Below are 26,166 nucleotides of genomic sequence, written 5' to 3' on the forward strand. Positions count from 1 at the left end.
GAGTTTTGCCCTTACCAAATTTTTGTATTTCCAAGACAATGCTGAAAGTGGGATGCTTGTTACTGAATCTTTTGTAAACTGCTTTAATGAGCTCCAAAATACACATGCATACATAAATATGCATGAGGAAAAATAATTTAATTCTTTACAAATGTGCTGCATATTTGCATGGTCATTAACAAATGAGCTCTAGGCCATGCATTGAAAGAGCCACATAAACAACAGCAGCAGTATGATCATTCTTCCCCCTCTTATCTGGCAAAGGTGCACACTTCAAGATCATTAAGGTTCCTGTGTGAAGAAGGGACACGGTGATCATACTGGTGATCATACTGATTTCTATTTAGTTTAGTAGAAGGATGAGATATCTTTCTCCCATGTATCTGTATATAAATACACACATAAACACATTATTTTCTATTTATAATGAAAGGTTTTAGCTGTATAGATGTTGATTAAAATGTTATTATTTACAGGAAACAGAAGAAAACCTACGTCCCTATGAGAAAAATAAATTATCTCATAGCATAAAAATAAATTATTAATCTCCTTTGTTGCTCCCCAACACCTCACCAAAATTACTTCTTGAGCAAATTTCTTTAAATGATGTATCTATCTGTATTCTCTGATGATTTCAGAGCTTGTGCACAAAAGGCTCAGATAGGTGCATTAGAACAGAAGCAGTAGATATGTAAAAAATAAAACTCCTTCTTTTTACAGCTTATATTTATATTGGGAAGAAAATAAGATAAAGATGACAATGTTGATATCACAAATAAAATAGTCTCATACATTTTTAAAATTTAAAATTGTTGCCATGAAACATATGAGAAAGTACACAATATATTTTAAATCTGCTTGCAGATTAATAACGCAAAGTAAAATAAAAGCAATAACTTACATTCTGCAGATCATGACCCTGCCAACATGACTTGAAAAAGCTGGCAAAAAGGTTGTCCTCTTGTTGAATTGTTTGGCTCATGTTTTATGCACAAGCATGCTTTGCCTTCAGATTTGGCATGAATGTATTCCTGTTTCCCTCAGGGACGAATGCATCCAGGGCAACAAATAAAAAGGACAAAGTCCCACTTTCTGTTACAGTTTAAGATAACCTTCATGATACCAGCTGCTACCATAGATCAGAATCTTTCTTTCTACCTGTCTGTCTTTTTTGTTTCAGATCTTCATCAAAAATCCTTTTGAAATAGTGTGGAACAGTCAGTTGATTTCAGAAATGGTTAACTATGATCTGCATTGTGTTTGGGAACTAATTATAGATTATTTTTCCTGGCCCTTTTCTGCATAGATGATGTTTGGCTCTGTGTTCTGGCACATGGCTTTTGGAAGCACAGTGACTCAGTGGAAACGGCTTTCTCAATGTGCTTCTTCCTGAGTAAACTCAATCTGCCTTTTGCCTTTGTCCATTACTTTCTCTTGGGAAGCACTGATTTAATGTCACAAACTTCAAACTTTCCTGATTTTGATGGAGATTTTGAACAACTTCACTCCAGACATATTTCAATCCTCTTTTACAATGTGCTCTGCTGCAAGCTTGCTCTTGACAGTCAAGCTCCCAGGTGAAGGAAACATTAATCCTAAAGTATTCATTCAGTGGCGTAGATACAAAACAGAGTATGCATGCTTTATTTATATATGTGTTTTCAGCCTGATCCTTGATAAATTGATTATTATGAAAAAAAAAAGAAGACTACTTGAATTCTGGACAGTTCTGTCAGAGGTGAACTGCAGAAGAAGCAGTGGTTTGCTTCCAGGTAGATCAATACTTTTTTGTCACTGAAGCTGAATTAATACTGCTGTACACTGCCATTTTGCTCCAGATAAAATGTTCCCCTTCTTTAATACAACAAAGCCCATGGACCTAAGCTCTAAACTCTTTCTAATCTTCTGCACATGTATTATAAATGTATGAACAGCTTTAAGGGTTTAGGTATGAATCACTAAAAGCCATTTAAAATAAATTATACTTAATCCATGGTTTGAATAATTAAAAAAATAACAAGAGATCTATTCTACAACATAATTTAGACATGCAGCATAGCTCAATCTTTAATTTTTTAGTGTGAGAAAGAATTTTCATGTTACTTAAATACAGTTCTTCCAAATCTCCTTTCACAGGCAATTTGTAAATCTTCAGTGGAATTCTTTAAGATGTATATATACCTGAGATGTTGGAACATTTTAGTGTTGGAACTTGTTCAATGTTATTAAAATCTCTTTGGGAAATATGTATTAACACACTTTGTTACATGAATATTAAATTACAAATCCCAAAGGCCCATTGTCATACACATTAAAAAACCCCAAAACCCGAAAAACCCCAAAAACTTATTAATTGGCAGCTTTCACCCTGAAGGGACCAAAAATATTTCTTAAAATTAGCTGTAACTAATGTGTAAGCCAGTTTGAAATGCAGATTTTGCAGCTAGACATGTAAACACATAAAGTGGAGACAATGGGATAAACTTCTAGCAAGTATCAGCTGTATTAGAAATTTGATTGATGGGCTGACCAATTTGACTAACCAAGTAGAAATTGTGTGAATATTGGTTTTGAAATTAATTCAATATTGTTCCTGAGTATTTTTTTTTTTTTTTTTTTGGTCAACATAAATCTAAGTTTCATTAATTTATTAGCAATTTATTAGTGGCTATGATAGCGTATAAAAGCAATACACTGATGATAAAGAAAAGATATATTTTTAATAAACAAAATGTCTTATCGTATAAGCTACTTGGTCTTCAGAGTAGGTAACCAAACCTTAAGAAGAATCTGTAAATGATTTCATGCCACCACCCTGGTCCAGTCTCAGCGTGCAGGTTTCAACAGCCCAGTGTGGGGCACAATGATAACAGATGATAAAATAAAAGAAAGCATGCACATGAACAAGGCAGGATTAATCTGCTACTAGCTTATAAACGGAGAGAAAGAGAAAGCCTAAATAAAGAAGCTTAGTCTACTTTTAACAAGAGTTCCCATGTTTAGGAAGTCTGATCTTCTTCTGCATTTGGGGTTGTTTATATCCTTCTGCAATCAGAGAAGTTGAGCAATGTTTCTTTAAAGAAATTTCCTCTATACCTTTCTGTTTTAGAGTAAGATTTAGATTACTTTTTCTCCAAAAATCCTTCAAGTTGTTTTTAGTTTCCAGAAGAGTAGATTAAATAGCCCACACTTAAAATACACAGGGTCTTCTCTAAAAACCATAAATAAGAAACCTCATGGCACTAGTCCAGTATTTCATTCTTCAGTATTTCATTCTTCAGTAGAACTCTGCATGTCTGCAGCATACCACTGATGTTAATGGATACTACTATTATGCAGAATACAGGGGTCTATCTCAGAAAACTGTATTGCAGACATTGGTTTAGAGTGCACATAATGCATTATCTTGAAGAATTCCTCCAACAAAAACTCTACTGGGAGGTCAGACAAATAAATTATGATGTTGATCTTGAACTTTGCAAGCAAAAAATAAAATTAGTCTGTGGTGTCTTAGTGACCTGCTCTGCCTTAAAAATATGTTATTTAATTTGCTTTTCTTTTGAATGTGAACTTAATGGTAATAGCAATATCTGACTGCCCATTTGTTTTATACACAGGAGGTCTAGTGACAAATAGCACTGCTAATATTTTGTTTTCTACTCATCCACTTGCATATAATGAATGACATACACACACACACACACACACACACATATATATATACATACATACAATTAATATATTTTGTGTCTCTTGGGAAATATATTCAAAGAATTCTGTGATGTCCACTTTTATCTCACTGTATACACAAAATTTTCTTCAAGTCCACTTTATAAAGCAATTGCAAATACATTTTTAACTCACAACTGTATTTGGAAGATAGCATCTATACAATGATTGAGTTTGGGGTGAGTCCCTGAATATCACCTAGTCCAACTCCCCTCTTTGAGGTCACATCAGGTAGGACAACTTGCTCAGTTGTTTATACACAAAGGGAAGATCCTCCTGAACCTTTTGTTCATGAAACAATTCCAACTTTCTCAGCTTATTCTTGTGTCTCACCAATACTGACTAGAGGGAAGGAACACCCTTCTGGCAAGAACACCCTGCTGGCATTACTTTTCCTAATGTAGTCTGGGAGGTTGTTGGTCTGCTTTGCCACAAGGCCATATTGTTAAAAAAAGTCACTATAGTTAACAAAATCTATAACTGTGAATGAAGACTCTATTTTTTTAACTTTGAAAAAAATAAATAGAAGACAAAGTTAATTATTAAGTAGTTTAATAAAATTATTTGTCTCTAAACATTACATCCATGTTTTTCAGTTTGCATTTTCTGTGAATAATTGATCTACAGAGAATGAGTGTACAAATTTCATTAATTTTTTAATATAATTGGGTGATGTGGATCATGGTTTCCAACCATCTACCCAGTCCTCACTTGGTCTTTAAGTCAAAAACTCTGAATGATGTGTCCCTTGCCTTTTGTTCTTTCTCTTAGGTTCAGTTTTTAACAAAAATATTTATAGTTTGCCGGGTTTGTCCTGGTAGACTCGTGGACTTTTGTCCAGCTCAACTCTTCTTATCAAACACACATTGAGAATAGCTATTAAAAACTTAAACTGTCAAACATCCTTCAGCACCTCTTCCTTCCTTGAAACATTCATATGGAAATATTCTGCCCTTTCAAACCATGTTCAATGTAAGTTCAGTGCTTATATGCAAGTACAGAACAGAACTGACATGGCTGCATATAGTTCAGTGTCAATACAATATTAAGACAGAGAAGAAAAAAGCCCAAACCGATAATAAAATGGCTAAATGTCCAGTGTAATTGCTTGCACTGAAATCATTCTGCTTATGACCTTCTTTAAAGCTGGGGCTGTTGTAACTGTCATGTTTGATGCAACTGTACTGTAAAAGAAATGTTGACCCTGATGAGCTGTAAAATCTAGCAGAAAAGGTGTATAAGGACATTCATAAGTACAGAATTGCTATGCTAGCTGTTCCAATATTTAGTTAAGACAGAGGTCTAATAGTAGGTCATTTAACAACGGCATTTTCATTTAATAGTTTTCATAAGTAATAATAAAATTAGCATGAAGATTTTCTGGTGAAAGGCTGACCAATTAAAAAAATGCTAAGCTAGCATACTGAAAAGGTAGGATAGAAACTAAAGATAATATTGTTCTTCTTGCCCCATGCATCCTCCTCTCCAGATTTTCCAATCTGATGATTGTAGAAGTGACACGTATTTTATGCTTGATGGATGAAAAGAGACAGTAAAAGGCAAGATGAGCTAATAACAGTAAAGTCTGTATTGAATCAGAAATGTGTTGAGGTACTGAGAGGAATCAAGATATGTGCTTCAATCATTAGAGTTTGTCACAAGTGAGATTTGTTGGTTGATGTGCTGTCAAAGTACTGAAAGAGAAAGGTTTTATAACAAGCAGCTAGACATGCAGAAAAAGAAGTTTAGGACCCAAAGGACTCAGTATAAATAGAAGTTATAAAGTGAAAAAGAGTAATAAAGTTGGCATCAAGAGAAGGGCAATATTGATCCGGACTTTAAAAAAGACAAAACTTTTCCAGACACCTTGAAAAATGATCTTTTTAGTTTTTATTTTCTTAAAAATCATTACTTTTAATAATTAAGCATGTCTTCACCTCTCAGAAGATAAAAACTCAACAATGGTAAAGTTGCATATAACTGTGAACACTATTCTTGTCCCATCTACCTGCTTTTATAGCATAATACATTATCTTAAAAATATGGATGTAATCCAGTTCTGGATTGGTCTCAGTGTACAGTTTCTTAAAAATACATCTCATTACATTGAAAAATTTACCTAATTCATAGCTACTGGTAAGTCTTTTAGCACTTTTGAAAGTATTTCACTTAATTGTAATATCAGGTTAGTGTTAACAATAGTACTTTAAATAAATTATAGACGTTTCCTGAAAAAAATTAACAAAATGATTTTCTGATTTGAGAGTTTATTTTTCCAGCAGAGTTTTGGAATGTGCAGTGTTCTTCACAAATTCCTGCATGTTCCTTTCATCCACAAAATGTATACTGTTATCTTTTACTTTACACTGTTTACAAAATTCTTTATATTTACATTTGATTTTGTTTTGTTTCCAAATGCTAATGGTTGACACAGTGTGCCCTTCTCTGCAACTGAAGCTTTATTTCCTATAACTCTGCTCAAGTAATGACCAGTAGTGGATGTTGTATGGATGTGCCTTGTCCTGATGGCTGCAGCCATTTCAGTAGACTCAATCTATGCATTATGAGGCTGTGATGCAGAGTTTAAAAAATCAGACTCAATAAATGATTATTGCAACATCAATTCTTAGAGCTCAAGGAATAAGAGACTATTTGGAGTTTTTTACCTGAGAGATGCAAAGGATCTGAGCCAAGCAGAATCAGAGGGGGGTGCTGGTCTCTAATAAAACCACAGTGTAATTATTTTTAAGAGTGCAGTGGGAGAGAGATAAATCACACAAATTGATACTTGATTTCAAGAAATAGAGCTGTAAAGGATGAGAAATTTTCAAAGACAGAATGAAGTTGATCAAAATGCCCGCATACAACATGAAGGCTGCTATAAATACTCTGTTAGAAGACCAGTAAGACTGTGTGCCATAATTCAGAAAGAAACCAAACTGGTCCAAAACTTCCTCGCTCATCTCCCTGGGAAAGTTAAGGAGGCTGTTCCAGCTAACAGTTTGACCTCTAAAAAGTTGGAGAGGTTGGTCAAGTAAGGAAAAGAGAAATACATATAAAAACAATAGGTCAAATGTAAAGAGATAATTTAGAGACCTAATCTAGAAAGGCTAGAACTAAAACTTTGCAAAGTATTGTCAAATTGACAGCAAAACAAACCTTTAAACACATCAAAAGCAGGAAACTACATAGGGAATTGGTGATGATACTTGGTGTAAAGCATATTTGCCAGTTGATAAGGCCGTAACTAAAACTATTAATAAATTCATTATTTCAGACTTAATCTTGGCTGAAGGTGTTGATCAGAACCAAAAACTGACCTTTACTTTCTTTGAAGCAGAGAGGTCAGAGAAGCTGGATCAGATTGAAGTAAATATACAGGAACTATTATGTCATCTAGACATAAGTCAGATGTCAAGAAACCAACAAAAACAGATGGCATTCAGTCAAGAGCTCTGAAATATCTCAAATGTGAAGCAGCTGTTCGTCTAGACAAAGTGTATGACCTAGCATTGCGAACAGCCACCACCAGAGGACTTTGAAATTGGCATCATTAACTCTAAAAAAGCTGCCAAGGATGGGATTCTGTAAAGTAGAGATCAGCTGTGGGGGCCAAAGAACCAGCCAGCAATGGAGTGGCTGCTCTCCCCTGGAGAGCCAATCCTTGAATGAGGCACACTAAAGTAAGGGTGAGAAAACCCTCCTGCCCACAGTCCTTTGCAGTCTTATGTTGATTTGTTGTATCCCATTGGTTCTTTCCCTGTCACTCCACCAAGTTACTTGTATCCTATTCATTACCAGTTCCCCCCGCCCCGCCCCATCCCTCTTGTTCACTACATAAACCCCGTGTTTTCCCTGTGAAGTGTGAATTGGTGGCCCTGCTCTTAATAAAGGCCTCCACTCTGTGGAATATGCCAAACAGGGCTCCCATCCCTCTTTCTCTGGCATCACTGCTGAGCTGAGAAATCACTCGACTGCTGGGATTGTGCCTGTGCCCCTGAGACATCTTTATCAAGGCGTTTCTTTGGGAAGGTTGTGACACTCCTGCCACCAACACTGCCACGGCAATCAGCAATTGACTTTTGCCACTGGTTTGACTGAAGAATCCATGATAAACTAAAGCTTGAGAATCAGTACGTAGAGTTGTGGAGCCAAAGTTTAAGAAGGGGATTCAGTGGGCATAAATTATTTTTAAAAGCATTTCAGAAAATCCCATATCAAAAGTTACAAAAGGGAAAAAAATATGTCAGGGGATGCGAGAACGATCCTTCAGTGGATTCAAGATGGTTAAAGGATGAGATGCAAAGGGTTAGGACATAATTATCTCTCTCTAGGGTGGTTCCTTCAGGAGAACTGTCAGTATTAATTTTGTTCAATGACTTCACCAGCAACCTGAAGAACAGTCATAGATCCTTCTGTGGGCTTTTTTAGGCTGCCAAAAGTATCAGGATCAAAGAACTCAGATGAACCTCATCAAACTGAGACAGAAGGTAGAAAGGTGGCAGATCACCTTCATAAAAGTGAACATAAGGAATCATTAAGGAAAACCAACTCAACCTCAACCATACTGAACTTGGAACTGACAGATATGAAGCAGATCTTGAAACCCTCATTCCCAGCTCTCTGAAAACATTGGCTTGGTGCGCCCATTTGGTAAGAAAAAGGCTGACAGGATGTGCCTGTGTTTGCAAAACCATGCAATCAGAGGATTACCTGAAGACAGATCCTTCACTAAAGGTTCACTAAATACTACAATATCAAAACCAAGGGCATACAATGAAGTTTACAGGAGAATAGCTCAAAACAGCCTCCATGATATACTCAGCAGGTACTGATCTGAAAGGTACTGCTGTGGTTAGGTAAAAGGTAGGAGAATAGAGATAGTGGTGAAGGTAATCTGGCCCCTAAGGAGTTACAGCTGTGCTAATTATCAAGCATTAAGAACAAGCCTGCTCTTAATAGGCCACAGCTGGATCCAGTTAGAGGGGTATTATAAAAGAGCAGGTTGGCTGGGTGAGAGGAGAGATGGAGTTTGTTGGCTGTGCTGAGAAGAAGAAAGAGTCAGTGCTGTGAGGAGCTGCTCATGAGAAATCTCCAAGAAGGTGTGAAACCTTTGCAGCAGGACAGCAACATACTGCCAGAGCAGGCTGTGGAGACAGAAAATATTAGCAGGCTCAAAAAGAGATTATACACATTCTGGGACAAAGTGTTCGGAGATGGGAACTAAAAGAACTAAAAGGATGACTGGGGATGTACCCTTATGAGCATTAATTTTAGTTGCTGTAAAAGCAAGAATATGAAGAATTGGTGGCACAAAAGAACAAGAAAAGAAGTAGAACTAGTAAGAATAATGTTATATTTAAAAATATGAATGTTAGTAATTATTCTCCCAGAGTTTGTCTGAAATTCTCTAATAGAATTATGGACTAAAAGGATCCCCATCAGGGCATCTAGTTCATTTCCTTTGACTAATACAAGGAAATATACCTTCACCTTTACTGGCAATTGTTTCTTTGATGCTGCATGTACTACTACATTTACTTCCAATTTAGTCTCATGATTAATCATCTTAACAGTTGCAATTCTGATTTCTTGTTATTTAGTCAAAGAGTGCCCTTCCCTATTGGTTCAGTCTGTTTGGACATAGAAATAATTTATTTTCCATCATGTCTTCATTAAGTATTTAATTGATGAATATGTTAATGAGAATATTCCATACATCATTTGGTGCAAATGGAAATGTATTAGACGATAATGGTTATTTGTGTGTAACTGATCAATTAGTCTTATATTATCTTGCAATATCATGATCATGTTTCTGTGCATTAGATGATAAACTCATAAGAAGCTAATTTTATTGTCTCCTAGTCAAGATTTACCTTTTGGCTGCTTCTTCCCATCCTAAATCTGCTGTCATAGCTGAGGTTAGTTTGATACGTTAGTGCTTCCAAGGTGCTGATAACTGCCCAGTTTTTTATTATACATGTACTTATAAGTTTGTTTATTTTTCTGTTTTTGAGCTAAAACTTAATGAAGGTGGTTAAGGCTGTAATTCCAGGGATCTTGGCCTTAATACAAGGTTTTGGGGGCTTGCAAACACTTTAAAATATATTATTTTCCAATTGCTTTTCAGTAGAATATTACACAGTTTATTGAAGTTTTTCATTAATTTGATATGTTTATTATATTTTCTCTCTTACATGTTTTGTTAGAATGATCTAAAACTCATGCACTTACAAAATTTAAAACTTTTTTACAAGGTATTAATTCTCAGTTTTTTAGAAATAAAATCTATAAGACTGGAGCTGGAAAATATATATCCAAGGTTCAGTTATTACTTGCCAAAGGTAAATTTTACTGCTGTGAGATGTCAAGTATTTTTTTATAGGTGCACATTCAAGCAGATGAGAGAAGTGGGCTAATTGATAAGGATCCAAAAGTACACCATGCTTACCATCGAATATTTAGATCAACTTCTTTATTGAGAGATCATGGTATTCTCAATAACTAATTGAAATACAGCAAATATGTCTGTATTTAAAGTGACTTACTTTATTGAAAAAATACTGTATTCAATAGAATTTTTAAGGAAAATATCTAGTCCAGCACATAGCACACTATTTTTATGATTTTAAGAATGTTATAAATAGAATATTATTGCCAAGATAAATATTCTAATTAAAGTTCTTCACAGTTAGATAATCACAGTTGAGGCCTGTGTAAATAACAGGTATGCACCTCTAAGAATATATCATATATTTGCAATCAGTAAATTAAGGGCTTGACCTTATTTCTGTCTAGGGTGTGTACTTATGTTTTCTTTCCAAAGAGGATAGATTTTGGTGTGTATCCTGTACCCTTCTCTTAGTCTGATATTGAGTTGGCATAAACTAGGGCACATGTTCTAGATAAAGGAACTTATAAAGTTGTCTTAGTTCTCTTTTTCAGACCTAGAAATAGTTTCCTCTGTTAACAGGAAGAGAGATGAAAGTACAGAGGTAAACCAAGTCTAAAAGGGAGTAAAAATGTTCATGAAGACTAATTTGAAAAAAAAGTTAATGGTGTCTAACAGTCAATAAAACTAAGGATAAAATACATTCTTGATGGCAAATTGGGTTAAAGAGTACAATCACTCTGTGTCTATTTGAAGGATCATTTCCAGGGCTAAAACAGACACCTGTTTCTAATCATGTTGCCTCATAGATTTAACTGAGAGTTCTTGTTAATAATCATATGATGTAGTCTATAATTTACTCAAAAAAGGCTGAAATCACCAACTTTTTTCAAACAATATCCTCCCGTTGTTTGGTTCTGACTGTTAAAATGGCTCCAGCTTGTAATTTAAATAAGTTTGTCTGATCCATCTGTCATCAGACACATCTGCTTTTTTTGTTAAAGTATTTTCAAATAATTTGACAGATCTAACAAAATATTTATAATTCAGAAGAAAGAACTTCTGTTGTTTTAATTATAAAGTAGTTAGACAACTCACAAATAAATAATTGGCCATTACAGTTCAATACATTTGTAAAAAGGTTTACCAAAATCTTCATTAAGGAAAAGTTTGTTGTAAAAACAAATCAGATGGAGTTCTCTTTATCTGTTCAGTTCTGTGATGATTATAAATCTGCAGTTTCTAATAAATTTGAAACTTCATGCAGCAATAGAAGAGTAAATATTCCCTACATATTTTGGTGCACTTAAAATAATTTACGCAGTCACACGTGGTGATTTTCAATTTGTGTCCTCTATGGGGGGAAAAAAACCCCAACAAACAGACTAGAGCGTTACACAGAAAAGATTTTTGCCTTGTTTCTTTGGAATAAACATGAATTAAAAGTGATCAACCAGTACAAATTTTGTTAACAGAACTCCACAATTTTCTTTCACTGTGGAAGTATTAAATGATTATGCTTTAAGGCGGGGGGCAAACAGGAGATTTATCTCAATAATAGTTTATTTAATAATTTTCAACAGAACTTGGAATCTAGAATACCAAAGATTAAATCAATTTTTTATGCCTTGCAGCTGATATAAATTCATATTCTGACTTGTTTTGTGCCACTCCACTTGGTTAGTTTCTGAAAAAATTATTTTATGAAGATGTGAATTTCATCAGTAGAAAAGCATCTTCATTGGTCATCCAAGTCCAAAGGAATGAAATCTAAACAAAATTGAAGTATATATAAGAAACTAGCTACAAAAGCAATGTCCTAAACTGTCATTTTCATAAGTGGCCTTATTTGTGGAATCATTTTTGTATATGATATATTCCCATAGTTTGGGAGGGAGAACAGAAATGTGTGAATTCTACATGGCTAATTAGAGATATTGTTCTAAAGGTACTTTTAAAAATCTTGCTTGAATATAGTTTTAGGGACTTTTAGAAATGGAACCAATATTAAGAAAAAAAGGATTTAAGGAGTGTTTCCAATAAACTGAAATTATTTTGGGTGGAACAAAAAAAAAAAAACTTTTCAGAATATGGTTTTAATCTTCTCTTTTTTTAATAATGAAAAAAATTGTGATAAAAAGTAAAAAATTAACCAAAATATTAATGACATTAACATTTCTGCAAGACACTCAGAATGTACTTTTGTGCTGGAGTAGGAGGAGAATAACATATGGATCAGGTAGAACAAACAGAATTATGAGTCTGGAGAATATATTTTGAACTTCCCAGTACCCATCCTAAATCCACCTCTGTGGCAGATTACTTTTATCTGAATAAGTTTTTGATCTAAGGTAGTCCAAATTTTCTCAGAGCCTGTGATAATGTACCAACTGGATCTTTTCACTAATATGTTCATTAAAAAAATACTAACTTGGGTGGAGGAAAAAGGCAGTTAAAGGTGCTGAAAGACAGGGAAAACACATTTTCTGAAAGATAGACAAACTCATTGAGTTAAATTTAATACCTGCATTGCTACTCTGTAGGACAATAAAAAAACCTACATTGTTTATATTTGGCTGACAGATTAGGAGAATCAATTTCAAATAATATTTTTAGTTAAATTACTTCATTTGACTTTACCTCTTTACCATGTTTCGTCATATCAAAACAGTCATATAGACTCCAAGAGTGAGAACTGTCAGTTCACAGTTCATCATTAGATCAGACTAGAGCTATTGTTTTATAATGTTTTCCACCTCATTTTCTTTCGTGTCAATGTCACAAATCCAAAGAATTCCTCAGTGAGCTTTATCTGTGAAATAATAGTAAAAATTAGAAAGAGGAACCTCACTAATATGTTTATGATAAATACAGCCCTAGGTATAGCTGTAGAGACACTCTGTTTTGACTTAAGGACTACTGAGAATAAAAAACACAGCGACAATCACCTTAAAAACTCCTTCAGTGAAAGAAAAATTTTTCATAATTTCTTGTTTTGTAAAGAAGCTTCTTACATTGCAGATTCTAGACATTGTCACCATGGAATAAATACCCATGTACACCCCAGAATAAAGACATTGGTGGTTTATTTTTTTAACTTTTTATTTGCAAAAATAGTGCCAATCTAATTCACTTCCTATTTCCCTCTTGTCAACTCTCTTCACAAAATTATCCCCCCCCGTACTTATCTCTCATAAAGGAGGGATTTCTCCCTTTCTGCTTTGAAAAAAATAATGTCAACTCATTTAGTTGTGAAGAATTAGTTTGGGCATACACTACCCTTTTGGAATCTCCGTAAAATCAGGGTTTACGGGAATCCTGAGCCCCCTTCAGAGAAATACTTTAAGGGCTGCTGTGAATGTAGAAGCGAGTATGTGCAGAGCTATTTCTTTTTCATATCAAGTAATTGTCAGAGACACTCTGCCCATCACTAGGCTTATTTAGTACCTACATGGTATGGATGAATACTTTTCATTCACCATCATTTTTCACAGACCTACTTTTTTTCTTGCTGCCTTGCTGGCTGAATCTATAATTTCAACTCATCTCAGTTCAGCTGAGTTCCTTTTCCTGCCATGTGTGACTCACTTTATTACTTACCCAGTGGATCTTTCTTCTCTTGTCCTAGGTCATTGCTTCCACTTTTTTTTGCTTCACTTCTACATTGTTGTTTTCCTGGTGATCTCTTCCTATTCTTGCTGGACCCTTGCATTATTGCATTATTTCTGTTCAAATCTATCCTCTCCAGGGATTCTGAGACATCATTTCACTTCATTCTACTGCTACAAATGTACCATTCCCTCAGCTCTCTTTTGCAGCATACATGGAGATCCAAGGATAATAGTATTCTATTAGTGCATATGTAATCATACTTATCCTAGTGAATCAATCAAGTGGAATGGTTTCCTCAGAAATTATGAAAAGTGGGGACTACTGATTTAGCTTAAAACATTCCTTCTTCAATTTTTCCTTTTTGTCTATGAAAGAATTACACAAACAGTGGGGGAGAGGAAATTTGATTGCATGACAGAAACCAGAGAAGCAAACTCCAACAGGGTGCTGCCAGATGAATGACAAAAGACAGTTGAAAAGCATAAGTTGTTTTTTTTTTCATATTTGTAGTAATCTGTGCTTTTGTATCTGAAAATGTTAGGTAAACAATGGAAGTAAATGTGATTTGCAAGCAGATATTAGTTTTTTGTTGTTAACTGTATGACTTCTACTGTGGGTAGACTTGCTTTTATAACAAAATGAATTATACACTGAAGACTAGGAGTCCATGCTTCTCATTAATGCTTTTATTAATATTTACATTTAAATTGAGCATTATAATTGAAATATATGCCCTTGCTTTTACCCCATATTTAAACTTATATGAACAACTGAAGCTTAAAAAGCCCATATTTTTGTTCATTCTGAAACTTGAAAAAAAACCCAAAACCCAGATACTAAACTCTTCTGCTTGTCTCTCTGAAGTATTTTGAGAGACTTTTAGCTGCTGTAGTACAGGACTCACGAGCCTCTAGTGTCTGTGCTCATCTTGTTCTTTAAGAGAAGAAGTCCATATATAATGGCTTTAATAGGAAAACATGAGTATACTAGAGAAGCTGATAAACTTTTTCAAGGATTATGACATTGCAGCTTTTGTTTTCAAAGATTTACCATAAGGTGACCTGCAAATATATATTTTCATATTAGTAAACTCCTTCACAAATAGGTTTTCACATACCTGTATCAATAAATAAAAGTTAGAACCTACATAATTCCTATTAATACACTAGAGAGGATAGCATCTCATGAGAATTAAAATGCACACCTCTATATCTTCATTATTTTTTTCCCTGCCTATTCAAACACATTGTCAAATTTAGTTTGTCTTCATGTTTTTACTGTATTTTATAAGCTTCATCAAGAAAACAGCTTAACATCTTTATTATATAAGTGAAATGTTCATTGAATGCTGAAGGATCTTTAAAAGTTCTATGAATAATGCTTAAGTGGTACAGAAACAGTAGTGATTCTTTCAATTATGATTGTGGGCTGTCCATTTTGGAAGCTAGGAGTGCATCAGCAGGAGGTAATAGCAGACCTGATAATCCAGAGGAAAAATTGCAACAATTCAGATGTGTATTTTAGCTTTTATAAAAAAGCTGAAGTAAGGGAAAATAGATAAACCCATTGTGGGGCTTTTTTTTTTTCTTTCTTTTGTGCATGTGAGTGTAGCAGAGGAAATGTAAATGAAATATTATCTACCTTCCCTTACAAAAGTTTTTGTACCCTATATGAGGCTAGGTAAGAGAAAAATGTACTTTTCAGAAAATACCCACTTATTTGGCAATTGATTTAAAAAGACTTTTTTCCCCTAAACTAAAATTCTTCTGGTACAAGTCACAACTTCCTTTTTATATCAGTTGCATGTAAAGTGCTGTTGGCTTTTTTTGGAAAACGTTTTTGTCATTCTCTTTCCTCCACTCTTATCTGTACTCTAATGCAATTTTTCTCACTCTTCTGACCCTTATCAGAGTCTCCATGATGGTGATCAATGTATTCCAAAATGTTGTCTTCAAGAATGGTGAAAACACAGAAACTTTAAAGGGATCTGCTGCCTCTTCTCCAAAACATGCTCTAGAAAAGGTCATAGTTCCTCATGGATTACTGAAGAAAACCTGCTTTGAAACCTAAAGTGTGAGATTTTTAGCCATTCTATAATTAATTTTTGTACTGATTTTATAAATACCCTACAGCAAAGAATACCTGCATAACAAAGTAGTAATAACTTATCCTGTCCAGCTGAGAGAAAACAGTCCATATAATTCTACATTAAATTTTTACTTTTTTTTTTTTTAATGAAACAGAAGGAGGAATAGTACACAAAACTGATGGGAAGTTTGGAATTTTTTTAAATTATGTGTAATCTAAACAGATGCCTTTACCAGGATGGTTCAGCTCCTGTGCTAAGTGGAGTTCTGTAAATCTTCAGATTGTATATATGCAATTCTTTAAGGCAGAATATTCACAGATATCCATCAGTCATCCTAATGCACACTGTGGGCTATTTTTCTTCACTGCCAGTCTCTTCCATAAAGCCCTGAAAGCATATACAATGCATAGTGAATATAATAAACTAGATTTTTTTCTCAAAATTTTTGTAAGAATAGAGAACCTGGTAGAAAAGTGTAGAAAATGAAAAAAAATACATTATAAATATACTCAAAAAGGAATTTTAAAAAGCAAAGTTAATTACATAGCATAAGGAGTTAACCAAAAGTTTGTGAATGAAGAATTATTTTATCCTTCCAGGTTCTCACTGAATGTAAATCCTGTTTATCTTTGATATAAAGACAAATACGTGATGTGGGTTTTTTTAAAAACGCAGATTTCCATGCTTGTATCAACTCTTCTTTTCAAAGGTGATGTACTGAAAACTAGAACACTAAAACAACCTCTAGATTTTAATCAAAGTCAAAATACTGTATGTTAACTCCAAAAACAGATTTGCAAAACTTGCAGCCAAAAACAAACTAAAGTAAGCTATTTTCTTTTTAAAATTATAAGCTTAAAAAGTCTTTGTTTCTGTTTTCAACTTGTGCTGCATCTTAACATCTGGGCAATTATGCAAACCTGTAAATTATATTTTTCCCCTCTGAGTTAATTGGCATAAAATTATAATGAAAAGAATTCAAAACCTCAGTGAAAAATTGTAGACTCATAAAATGAAATTGTAAACATACTGATTAGCATGTAAAATTTTAATGAGACTGTGTTTTGATAGAAAAATCTTCAAACTCAGAGAGGTGTGCAGCAACTTTCAGAAATATTTTGCTTAATTAATGAATTTCAATAATTGATAGTTTTACCCCAGATTTAAGTACCACCTCTCTTTTCTTCTTTTTTAATGAGACTGCTGTAAAGAAATGTGAAGTTGTTTAAAACATAATTCCTTTTTTCTGAAAAGATTTGGTACAAGAAAGTTGATGTCCAAGTGAAAAGTGGAAGTCCAATTAGTGTTTTTTATGGTTATTCCAAGACCTACCACTCTGATACTGGAGGTGGGGGAGCCCTCAGATTTATGGTCTCTGAAAAATCCAGAGAAACTGCAACTTTGTTTGACCCTAGGAGAATTTCCATATTATGGTAGAGCTGTTTCCACTTTCACAGGATTACATGTGAATGTACTTGCCTATGCTCAGAGAAAATAATTTTGCTCTTAAGAGTATCCAAAAAAGTTATAAATAGAGGAAAATTCTGATGACTTTTCTCTCACACACAGAAAATGCCTAAAACACTTGTTATTTCGTGTGTAAAGGTTTGGTTAAAAACAAGCAGAAAATAAACATTACACGTTTTGTTCTCAATGTGAATTGAATGTAGAAGGTTTTAAACCATCAATGAACTAGGCTTTTTTCTTTTATTTTAGCAGTTGGCATTTCCACTACCACCAAAGGTATCAGGGTTATGCTGGAGACCCTTCTGGGATGTGAGTCCCATGGCACAGACCCATTGACTCTCAGGGCAGCTGAGGTTGGCATGGCTCTGGAGACTGTCTAGGCCAGGCCTCCTGCACAGATGGTTGTTCAAGATCGTGGCCATGTATCTTTTTAAAGTCTCCACGGATGGAAACTCTGCATTGCTCTAAGTAACCTCTTCCACTGTTGTTGAGTCACCCCAAAGGAAAAAAAATTCTTATCTTTAATACTCACACCTGCATAGTGTCCATTGAAACTAAGGAAAAGATTTTCAGAATGACTATTATAATATTTTGGCATGAAGAAAGTAGGAATAATGACCACTCCTTTAAGAAAGCTTTTTTTTTTTTTTCCTGAAATTCTTGGTAACTTTTACAGGCCAGAAGAGTAGAAATAGATACCTCCCTTAAAGACTGAATTAGTGAACTTGGTCTTCATCCTTCAATTAATTTACAGGTGTCATATTTTTTCCCTCAAAATTCAACCATGGAACTTATGCATTGTATACCTCACTCATTGGGGTGGTTTGTTTGGTTTTTTCCTTTTTACATTAGTGTGTGTGTATTTGTATATATATATATATACATATATATATACTGGGAAACCTGTAAGTGGATACTTGTGCAAATTCTGGAAAGAACTCAAAACCCTTCAGAATCACCACACTTAAAAAATGTGAAGTTGTTTAAAACATAATTCCTTTTTTCTGAAAAGATTTGGTACAAGAAAGTTGATGTCCAAGTGAAAAGTGGAAGTCCAATTAGTGTTTTTTATGGTTATTCCAAGACCTACCACTCTGATACTGGAGGTGGGGGAGCCCTCAGATTTATGGTCTCTGAAAAATCCAGAGAAACTGCAACTTTGTTTGACCCTAGGAGAATTTCCATATTATGGTAGAGCTGTTTCCACTTTCACAGGATTACATGTGAATGTACTTGCCTATGCTCAGAGAAAATAATTTTGCTCTTAAGAGTATCCAAAAAAGTTATAAATAGAGGAAAATTCTGATGACTTTTCTCTCACACACAGAAAATGCCTAAAACACTTGTTATTTCGTGTGTAAAGGTTTGGTTAAAAACAAGCAGAAAATAAACATTACACGTTTTGTTCTCAATGTGAATTGAATGTAGAAGGTTTTAAACCATCAATGAACTAGGCTTTTTTCTTTTATTTTAGCAGTTGGCATTTCCACTACCACCAAAGGTATCAGGGTTATGCTGGAGACCCTTCTGGGATGTGAGTCCCATGACACAGACCCATTGACTCTCAGGGCAGCTGAGGTTGGCATGGCTCTGGAGACTGTCTAGGCCAGGCCTCCTGCACAGATGGTTGTTCAAGATCGTGGCCATGTATCTTTTTAAAGTCTCCACGGATGGAAACTCTGCATTGCTCTAAGTAACCTCTTCCACTGTTGTTGAGTCACCCCAAAGGAAAAAAAATTCTTATCTTTAATACTCACACCTGCATAGTGTCCATTGAAACTAAGGAAAAGATTTTCAGAATGACTATTATAATATTTTGGCATGAAGAAAGTAGGAATAATGACCACTCCTTTAAGAAAGCTTTTTTTTTTTTTTCCTGAAATTCTTGGTAACTTTTACAGGCCAGAAGAGTAGAAATAGATACCTTCCTTAAAGACTGAATTAGTGAACTTAGTCTTCATCCTTCAATTAATTTACAGGTGTCATATTTTTTCCCTCAAAATTCAACCATGGAACTTATGCATTGTATACCTCACTCATTGCGGGGGTTTGTTTGGTTTTTTCCTTTTACATTAGTGTGTGTGTATGTGTATATATATATACATATATATATACTGGGAAACCTGTAAGTGGATACTTGTGCAAATTCTGGAAAGAACTCAAAACCCTTCAGAATCACCACACTTAAACATAAATTGAAATTAACACTGTTAATTTTTTATTACACTTACATGAAAACATTTTTAAACATTGAAAAATTATATTGTATATTCAGTTTGGAATATATTCAGTCACTACATTAATCTAAATATAAACCCTTGACTGTGCCTAGTTCACCTTAACTGAAAAAAAATTTAGGTTGGTTTAATAAAGGCAGCTCCACAGAGCCATGTTTAAATTCAATAAATCCATACTCCATATCACTCCCACATCCTACTACTCAAAAGGCTGTGTGAAGCACAGACCACCTAGTAGAAACTGACTGGCCCAGGAGAAGGTAGAATACATAATGATGTGCACCTCTTCTGACTTGTGAACTACAGAAAAATGCCTGAAACAGTTTTTAGCTAATTCAAATTAATTCCTACCCCAGGACAGGTACATACAGAGATAACATCCACTTTAATGCATCTTTCTATTCACACCATTGCAGGCTCTTGGGAACAGAGACATATAAGTAGTTTGGTTTAGGTCTTCAAATTATGTTTATAGGTAGGAATCACTTGACTGAAACACTTTCCTATTAGTTCCCTCCTGCTTCACAGTTTCACCGTAATGCTTATGTGAAAAGGAAAAAGAAAAAAATACAGTTATGCAGCTGTGTGCATTGCACATCCTAAACTTGAACAGGTTGTGGCATTTTGTGCCATATGGTGTGCATGTCAGTGAAGTGAAGGGCATGCCTTGTCACATCGTATCCCAGAACAACTTTTTGGGAGTGAAATATCATTTCCAGCTGAGGTGAGCCTTTCACTTCACTGATCTGCGAGTTACACATCTCAAGTAGGAAACTAACCTCCTGTTAAGGGAAAGTGTGACTTGACAGAAAATCTAGCCTTTGATTTATGAGACCCAAGAACTTAACAAGATATAGAACTTCCTAATAGAAATTGTTCAAGATGAAAGTAGTTTTATAATGGTCCGGTTGTCCTGATATCATGTAAGTTACTGTAGCTTCCCTACAGTAGGGTTATTTCATATAGCTAAGATAGATGAGTTTATTATTGCAGGAAAAATCAGGCTAGGCTTTTGTCCAGAGCTTATCACAAGTTTACCAAAGTAAGAAGAAATCATCTGTTTGTTGGTTTTGACTCATTCCAGAAAATAAATTTTCATTCTCAGAAAAAAAAAACAAGAAAACCCTGGTAATTTGTAAGCTTTTTGCAAGATGCTAGCTGGTAAATTTAAAATATCTAGATCTTCCACTATTTCATATGAATTATCTAGGTCACTGGCTAGCTGAGAACTAGGTAGACCAAACTAGGGAGCCATCAAAACTCTAGTGTCCAGCCACTTTCTGGGTAAAGAAACTTTTAATATCCAACCTAGACCTTCCCCAACACAGCTGCAGGCCATTGCCTTGGATGCTGTCACTCATTATCACAGAAAAGGATCAGTGTCTGCCCCTCCTCTTCCCTTCATGGGGAATTTGTAAACTGCAGTGAGGTCTCTCCTCAGTCTCCTCCAGGCTGAACAGACCAAGTGCCTTCAGCCTCTCCTCACATGGCTTCCCCTCATGGCCCTTCACCATCTTGGTAGGCCTCCTTTGAACACTCCCCAGTAGTTTAATCTTTCTTACACTGTGGAGCCCAAAACTGTCCCCAGCACTCGAGGTGAGGCTGCCCCAGCACAGAGCAGAGCAGGACAGTCCCCTCCCTTGCCCAGCTGGTGATGCTTTGACGGATGCCCCCAGGACAGGGTTGGCCCTGCGGGCTGCCAGGGCACTGCTCGACTCAGCACTGCACTCGTGTTCAACTCTTCTTTACTAGTTAAATGGCAGTAGTAAGTGCTTCAGAATCATAGCTTAGAATATCAGATTTGATCTAATTAAATGTAGGATCAGAAAATGTTAATTGATTCAGTTTATAAAATATTACTTTTTTGTGAGTTTATGTGTTCCATTTTTAAGTGGGTTTTTTTTGGTTTTTTAAATAACTTTTCTTAAGATATTTAAAAGTCTCCAGTTTTTGACACCTAGAGTTATGGATGCTGGAGATTGAAAACAACCTTATTAAGAACATATTTTAGTCTTTAATTTAAGCAAAATTACTCTAATACCTCTTTACATCATTAGAACTTCTTTTTTTCTGACTAAAACTTGAAGTTTAACATTCTTTTGTTGTTCTAAGTGTCTGTAAAATATGTTGTCTTAATATACACACTATTTCCTTATAGGTCTCACATATATGTAAAATACATTTTATTTTAGCATAACCTTACATATTTGTCATCAAACTGGGTAGCAGTGTAGATATTTTAAGTAAAATCTTTTATTGAGTTCATATAGAAGAAAGCTCTAAAATTGGATAAGTGAACCCATTCAGTCCTACCAAGCAAGTACCTCTAATAAATCAGAGTCACTCTAGTAATCATGTTAAAGACAAATTGTTTACTAATTTGTGAAGTCAGATGAGCTTTGAAAATTGAACATGAAACAAATAATTTTATTAATATAAGGTCTTAGTTAATTTTTAGAAAATGCTTAGGATAATAAATAAACTAGTTCAACTCCTATAAAAAGCTAACATACATGAAGGTAGCAACAGATTTTATACAAGTTATCATTGTCTGTTTTGATCTACAGTATATAAAAGCCCTACTGTCATGTAGGTTATTCCTCTTTGTAAAGGATTTCTTGCATGTGACTGGAGTTCTTTGCAAATTTTTAGTAGAATTGTTACCATATATTGAAGAAGAGGTTTTGTTTCCCTTGAGAGGGGAACAACTTCTCCCCTTCTAAGTGGAATTGGAAGATACATTTCTTCTGCATTGACTCCATGGTTAACAGAACTTCCTCTCAGGTCCATTAAATTGAAAAACTTTACTTGAAGTAGTGTGGTATAGAATGATTTAAAAGAGAAAATCAGAAACTAATTGTAACTAAGGGATCCCTGATGTGAAGACCAGATGGACAGTTTTCTTCAGAGATATTGACAGGATGCCCTGAGATGCTCTGGTGGTGTCCCTCAGAGACCTGACATGGAGCAGCAAAGAGTGCAGAGGCCCTCTTCAGATTCTGATGGGGATATTTTTATAACTAATACACCATGAAAGGTGAAGCTATTGCAATTTTAAAAAGTGATGGCATGTTTTGAGGAAGTAGTAGCAGTACCAATACACTAAAATAATATTCAGAAGAAAATCCAATTGTCTATCTGAAAGCAAATAAAGGCAGCTGATCATTCAAATAGTCAATCAAGGGTACTACTAATAGACCTAAGCAGTCTGCACTGCTGCTCTCACTTTTACTATAGAAGCTGTAGATTTGATGCACAATCAAAGGGAAATCCAAATTTTTACTTCTAAATAGAGACAAATAATATAAACTGTGATTGAAGGCAATGAGGTAAATGGAATGGAGGTTTTACAAAAAAAAAAGTGTGTACAAGACCAGTTAAATACTCTGTGAAATCTGATTTGCTGCCCTGTTTATACCCCTGGCAAAAAGGGAAAAATATTGTTATATGGAAACCATATAAGGAACAAGTGTCATGGGTGTTTAACTGCATACAGATAATGCTCATCATTTTTGCTAACCTTGGAGTGAAGTATAGCCAGTTTTCAGGATGTAATAAGAGCTGAGATATTAATTACAGGGTTGTTTTTGTTTTCCAGTTTTAATTTCAGGGCAACTGTAGTTCAAGAACAGATTTAACTACCAACACTATTTTGGCAGTTACTATTGCTCCTGGCACATCAGTATAATAAAACTAGATCTTAATGAAACAGGAGACAACTTGAGCAGCAGCTCTGCACTTGATTTAGAGATGATTGGATAGTGAATGTAACAGAAACTGTTTTGCTAGAGAAATGGGAATTTTCCCATTTCAATTATCTTTTTTTAACTCTCATGACACTACCACATTCCTTGATGTGAAGCTATGATGAAGATTATACCTAATTCCCTCCATGCCTGGAAAAATGGAGAACTTCTTACTGCTACTCCAAGGTATATGACTTTGGCTCATAGTGACAATCACATGGTTTAAAGCAGAGCAGAAAGGAATAAGTGGCCACCATCGTGTGGCTTTCCCCAAAGGGGAAATTCAAGGGGGATCTTTGGCTTTTCCACTAGTGTCAAAGTTGTATCTACTGTTGCCTAAGGTTCATTCTTTAACAAAATAAAGTTCCTGAACATAGTGGAACCCACATATCAGTGATATCTCCCTATGACTACATTTACATCCATCTCAATTAATATTTTTTTCGAAGTAACTGAAAAATTTATTTTTACTAAAAACAAACAAACAAAAATGCAGATTTTGACAGACTACATCTTCAGTGTAGAGTGCGGTTTCAGTATGAAAATTGTTTCAGTTCCACGATCACTCAATTTAAAGTAAAGCATCTGCTGCTAAATTTTGAAATCTTACCAAGTTGCAGTGACTTTTCCTCAAGAAATAAAGATAAATATCAAATTTGTTGCTCAAAATTCTGGGAATAACTCGGTTCTGCTATGATTAAAAACCCTGGGACTAAGTCTTCCACATGGTCTGGTTATTTCCTGTAGTTATGTGGGTTTTGTTCGGTGCTTTCTTCAAATGTCCAGTGAAATGTTTGGGGTTGTATTGAATATTAGAACTTCTGTGTAATTTATGTGCCAGTTATGCACTTTTGCATTTAAACTCACCTGCAAGTGCATGTTGTGTACATCCTGTAATTCTGGTAATCAGCTAAAATAGACTGGAGGACACACTGTCACACTTCTGCTCTTATTTGGATCACATTTTTGGTTTTCTTTCTGGTCAAAAACCTAGAAGAGAGTGGTTCTGTTGTCAGATCAGGGCTTCACAGAGAGACTGAAGCTTATCAAAGCCATCAAGTAAACAAGGAAATGAGGATTTAAAGCTAATTTAGATTTTCTTCCTGTCCTTTTCATGATAAATCTCATTACATGCTCATGCAGTTCTGACATGACAAGAATAAAAGTGACATTCTTCAAGAGAGCTAGCAAAGGAATATGATATTTCTTCTGTGTGGACCAGAGAGAGACATGATATAGGGAATAATTTTGGAAGATCTGCTGGGATTTGTACTCATAGTCTTTGGAACTAAGAAAGTTTTAACAAAATAATTGTAAGAAAATATCAGTAACAATACATCTGAAATAATAACAAATTCGAGAGGAACCTTTATTTTCTGAAAGCTTTGAGTCTCATAACTATGAATTTTTTCTCACATTGATCATTTGTCATTGAAAATGTGTGGAAGAGACCTTAAAAATATAACATGCAACTTCTCATCTCAGTTCTGTGCAGAGCATAGAAAAATAGAGCAATTAAAAAACATGTTCCATCACTGAAAATTCACGGTTGGAATTTAAATTGGATTTCAAGATCAGGGAAATAATTTCATAATGAGTGTTAGTGTGCAAAAAGTCATAGAAAGTTAATGGACTTTAAAAACTGACACATTGCTCTAGAAGACTCATTAACACGTTCCTTGGCTTCATAAGAGAAATACGTAATGATAGATGCATTGAATTAATTAGAAGAAGCTTCCAGCACAGAGATATACACATAGCGAATGACAGTGATAAACTATAAATTAAAGGAAGAAAATAGAGTTAGTGTAAAAAAAAATAATTATTGAATTAAATGTACCTTGATGAAACTCTGTTTAAGTTCAGAAGATTTTGATAGTAATTTTTTAATTCCTTTGCAATTTTCACTTCTGAAATTGAATGAAACAATATTGAAGCTTTAAAAGTTTTTCAGTTATCCCTGAAACTCAATTTGAAAGACAAGGTGGCACCAGAGTAACGTATCTGCATATTTAATGACAGTGCCGCCCAAACTCAGGAGATTGCAATAATATACCTGAAAGAGAAAATTACTTCACTGTAATTTTGCTCTTTAAAGGATGTCATTATACAGGTTCTCATTAAACAAGCTCAAAGCTCTACCATGGGAGCTGGAAGGACTATACCTCTTCTATTAATTTAACAGGAAGAAATGGGCACTGAAAACCAAAGGTGTCAGTACCACCCTGATAATCTTGATTCGAGAGAATTAATTTAAAAATTTAGGATTCACAAGGCAACAATAAACAGAATATACAACAATTTGGACTGTTGCATCAATAAACTGTCAATATATAACAAACACACTTTAGATACTCCTTTCTAAAGATGATGGTTATTCTCCTAATTTTAGTAGGCCAGAAGAGAGGGAAATATAAACACATTTTTTATCAGTAATCCTGCAAGTAACTTAGTGATCTCAGAGTCTATTAACAATCAAATTATGTTATACATATAGAATTCTCTTCTAATAACAATCAAATTATGTTACAGGTTTAGAATACTCCATCATCAACAAGTGGCATCCTCATAATGAATCCTGAAATTTGGTAAGAGCATGAAATGCAACTCTGAATCAGAAAGAATAATACAAAAATTAAGCCATAAAAACCACCCATAAAATCTATTAATTATTATTAACACCCATAAAATACACATAAATAAAATTGAAAAAAAATATATAATTCTTATAGTCCATTTTATTTAAATCAGGGAAAGCTGATTTCAGAAATCAAGTGTCCAAACTTGTGCTCCTAAAAAGTGCAGCTCTCTTCAGAATGTGAACAGATCTTAGCAGCTGAGTACAGGAGGTGATTACTGCAGAAATTTAGGTGAGATAGTTAAAATTGATTA

Source organism: Passer montanus, unplaced genomic scaffold (assembly GCF_014805655.1).
Source record: "Passer montanus isolate IOZ18808 unplaced genomic scaffold, ASM1480565v1 scaffold13, whole genome shotgun sequence".
NCBI lineage: Eukaryota > Metazoa > Chordata > Aves > Passeriformes > Passeridae > Passer > Passer montanus.